We start from the raw sequence: 4590 nt of genomic DNA, 5'->3' as shown, positions 1-4590 counted from the left end.
CAGAAGCAGTCAGACGGCTCCATGTTCTTTATAAAGCAGCAGCAGTCTGCCTCCTGCACACAGCTGCTGCTCACCCACCAGACCAGGTAAGAACACTCTCCTCTGGCAGCAGGAGCAGGACTCTGTGGAAGATCCTGTCATGTTTGTTGATTTATTTATCAGGTTTATATTATAGGATTCATTTTTAGTTTATAGTCCATGTTTAGATTTAGGTTTATGTTAGTCAACATGTCTCATTGTTCACTTGTTAAATTACAGTCACTCAAGTCTTGCACCGTCTGTCATTGCACCTCCTGTCTTATTTTGAACGTACCTTTCCCTTGTTGATAGTTGCCACCCGTGTCCCCTTAACTCTTGCAGAAAGGCCTCGTCTCTCTCGTGTCGGCAAGAAGCAGCCTTCCAAGCAAAGATCCAACCGTATGTAGCATTTTCCCTCAGCCAAGTTGACTTAGTTCTATGTTTTTGTAGTTTACGTATTGCCTCTTAGACTGATTTGTGTTGTACGTTGTTTGTTCTTGAAGTAAATACTTTTTTGATTTTGTAATCTTGTCCGAAGTCGTGAATTTGAGTTCAAGCATGCGTCACGTTCCTAACACTCTAAAATCTAGCATTTTAAAACGCACCTACTTATTAACTCTCTTAATACAAAAATACACATGTATGTAAAATGTTCAATGTAATGTAGTACTTCAGGTCATATATATATCTTACAGTACCCTCTGGTTTACTTCATGTTGCTTGGTGCTTGGAGTCATGTGACCCTCGGTGTATCGGTAAGAGTGAGGGCACTTGTTTGTGTTAATGCCAATATAATACATAACTCATATGTTTTGTATTGAAAACACTCTGTATCGTTGCACATGGGTGTGAATAGTTGTGTTTTGCTATTTCGATATTTCCACCCACAAACAAGTACGTGATGTGGCACTTCACTTCATGCTGTCCATTGACATGCCTAAGCACCAACGCATTTATACATCCAGGCAAAGCATGTGTCAAAGTCATGGCCAAGGTGGATTAAAGCTATTTCAGAGGCAGATATATGATACACTGTGCAGCTGCTCCTCATCTGTGGAATTCCCTCCCAGGCCATCTGAGGACTCCACAGACCTCTGACGCCTTCAAGAGAGGCTTAAAAACCTTTCTTTTTAAAAAAGCTTTTGATTAAACTTTTGTTTATTTTGTTTTTTTTATTTTGGGATTGCTGTGAGCAATGAAAGGTGCTTTATAAATCGAATTTATTATTATTATTAGGGTCTGAGACCTAGGTCGGCGAAGACCCTATTGAAACCTGCGAAAAACACCCAAAAACAGGGAAAACGACCAGCAAAAGCACAGAAAATGTTCGGAAATAATGACGGCTGATAGGCCGCGTGAGCCCAGTCACGTGGGCGGAGCCGGACGGCCTACATTGAGGTGGGCTCACCCACCTCAATGTTAAATCGAACATGATTGAAACTGGACCGATTATTTGTTATTATTATTATTTGAATTTTTGGAACGCACTTTTGACCCCCGCATCATATGTGAAAACTCACCAAATTTTGCAGGCACGTCAAAAGTGTGGCAACTTGAAATATGTAATTGGTTCCGGAACTTTGCGTCAAAAATTGCGTAGGCCACGCCCACTTCCGTTTTTAACGTTAACTCCCCCTACTTTAACTTTCACGTAAACGAACAAAACTCGCTACGCATATCTAGGGTGCGGAGACGAACCAAAAAGCCTCTTGGAGGGGTATAAAATAACGTACAGGAAGTCGGCCATTTTGAATTTGGTGTCGGAAAAACGCGATTTATCGCGTTTTCGGCCTCCGTACACAATCTATCTCCTCCTAGGGACTTTATCCGTACGGCTCGAAATTCGTCGGGTAGCTTCGCGAGACTTCAGACTATCATTAATGGTCCGGCCCTCAACACCTCAATATGACAATAGTGAGTTTTCCTCAAAAGCTGTTGCCATGGCAACGCTTCCCTCGCCGTTAAGCACCATATTGCTATAACTCCTGTGTAAATGGTAAAAAACTGTTCAAATTTGTGCTAACATGTGTGCTAACGGTACAGCCCGGTACAGCCCATAACACATATATCTGTCAGTTTTGAGATTTCTTCAAATGTCGTTGCTATGGTAACAAAATGGTCGCCGTGAAACACGGTTTTCTCATAACTCCAGTTAACATGCTCCACACGGCCCAAAACTTCACAGGTTTGATAACGATGCAGCCCTCAACACATCTAAGCATATTATGGGATGTCATCATATGTCGTTGCCATGGCGACAGATCACCCACCATCAAACACAATGTTTGTGTTACTGCTGTAACTCAAAAAAATTCCCACGTTTGCCAACAGCCGAGTCCTCGAGACACCTAGACACACACGTCGACATGCGGACAACAGCCTGCGGAACGTCGAAGACCCGCTCAATGCTGCTTGCAGCTTTAATTATTATTATTATTACACGAAACACAACATACACAGTTTTCTATGATGCTATGTTTTTTCACCGTTTGTGTCATTCAAATGAAATCTGTTCCTGGCCCTGGAAAGGTTTTAATATAACACCCATCTCTTAATCTGGCTGATGGTGAACGGGAGAGCTGTGCAGAGTCTAACGCAGGGGTAGCCAACACGGTGCCCGCGGGCACTTAGTCGCCCGCAGGGGCAACGTGAGTCGCCGCCGGGCATGTTCTAAAAATAGCTCGCCAAGCAAATCCAAAATGTATAAAATACACAAAACAAAAAAGGAATTGTAATTAAAAGAATCTACGCTATGCATAAACGAAACCTAAATCATAGCGAACTCTATCTACTTACTACAACTCTATAACACCCCTCCCCCCACCCCACAATGAATATCGACCAATCACGTTCTTGCTTGATTTGCGGGACCAGCGTTGCAGTCGGGAAGAAAACCAATGTGGCACCTCCCCGCTGATTTTCCTTCTGGCAGAATCTACACTACACATCAGCCCCATTGAACAGCCTATCATGCCAGATACAACACATGAGGGGCAGAGTTTTACTCTGTGTGTTGTAACTTATATATTTATTGCACTTGACGCACACACGCATGGCGTAATTTCCACTGCGGACATGTCCCCCGCATTTTTCGAAATCACCTTTGTGTCCCCACTTTACAAATATGTTTATTATTTTTTTTTAACGCAAGCCGTCATCGCCACGGAGGAGCACACAGCCTTTGTGAGCGAGCGAGACAGAGAGCGAGAGTGAGCGAGCTAGGGAGGGAGGGAGAGAGAGAGACAGAGAGAGAGAGACAGAGAGACGGAGAGAAAGAGAGCTAGGGAGAGCACACCTTTATCTATTTAATATAGAAAAAGTAAGAAATAATTCCAATGTGTACTATAGGACAGTAAAAGAACAGTTTAAAAGGGGAGTGGTTAGTAAAATATGCATAAAGAAAAAGAAAGAATGCTAATAGGTAACATAAGATAAGAATAAACAAGTTTAAATGATTTGTTATTGGTTGTGATCATATTCTAAAGATGTTTGGATTATTGAAAATACAGCTCCCTTTCATCTGAGTGCTGAGAGCTGTATCCATACATTCATGTTGTGCTCAAAGTGCACCAGATTGATGCATTTCACTTCAACATTTAAAAAAAAATCTTCCATGCATGCTCATGAGGCGGTGAGGACCCCCCTAGAGGAGGTGAGATCCACCCCCAAATAAAAAAGGTTACATTAATTAAATTGCAAACATTTTCTTTTGGTAAACACTGCAAACGGGTCCCACAGACCCAAACAGCACACACAGGTTAAAGGTCAGCATATAATAATGTTAAAATGTGCTAAATATATACACTGCAAAAAACAAAAAAGAGGAGCAAAAGTAGCCCTCGACTTGTTTTATTTTTTGAAAGTAGCCCTCACCCTAAAAAAGGTTGGTGACCCCTGGCCTAACGTAACAATAGTCTCTCATTTTAAGGGTATGGATCAAGAGATGTTTAACAACACATGTTTTAAAGGGATATTTTGAAGTGGTCAGCGTTTGCAGGGTACTGCCTGTCAAATGAAATGAAAATGAAATCAGAATGTGACTGTGTTGTGCTCTGTGTGTCTGAACACAGCCATCGGGGCGGCGGCAGTCATGGGTTCAGCACGATCGTGCTGCATTGAGATTGAGAATGAATGTACTACCTACACATTTGCCAACCCAAGGTGGGTGTCTGAAATCTTACATCAAGTAAATAAGTTCTCCTTAAATATTCTCTGATAATCAAAGTTGTTCTGCCCCCCCCCCCCCCCCATGAACAGGATATACATCAACAGTGGACACTGTGAAACACCTTTACCACCGACTGTTGCCCTTGGAGCCACTGGGACTGCACTGTTCTCCAAGTATGCAGGAGCAGCTACAGGATCTGTTGGCGTCGTTACCTACGATCTCCGGAACAAGGATACAAATCAGACAGCTGAGAAAATAGCTGTCATGTTTTCTGCGCCCTATAATTTCGACTTCTTTTACAACTTGATCAGTGCAAACTGTGTGATTATGATCTTTATTATCAGATGTACTACGGCAACGACATCAGGCTTAAGAGACAACATGCGGACGGCTCCTCTCTCACT

At 42.5% G+C, this 4590-nt stretch overlaps 1 long non-coding RNA gene across 1 annotated transcript; it reads left to right on the top strand.

The window, feature by feature from the left end:
• LOC139433501 (uncharacterized) lies at nt 1-4119 on the top strand. The gene is made up of 3 exons (XR_011642953.1): nt 1-86; nt 361-417; nt 4089-4119. It is a non-coding gene; the product is annotated as an uncharacterized lncRNA (long non-coding RNA).
• Nucleotides 4120-4590: the final 471 nt, after the last annotated feature.

Source organism: Pseudochaenichthys georgianus, unplaced genomic scaffold, assembly GCF_902827115.2.
Source record: "Pseudochaenichthys georgianus unplaced genomic scaffold, fPseGeo1.2 scaffold_531_arrow_ctg1, whole genome shotgun sequence".
Classification (NCBI taxonomy): Eukaryota; Metazoa; Chordata; class Actinopteri; order Perciformes; family Channichthyidae; genus Pseudochaenichthys; species Pseudochaenichthys georgianus.
This window is presented reverse-complemented; position numbering and strand designations above follow the sequence as displayed.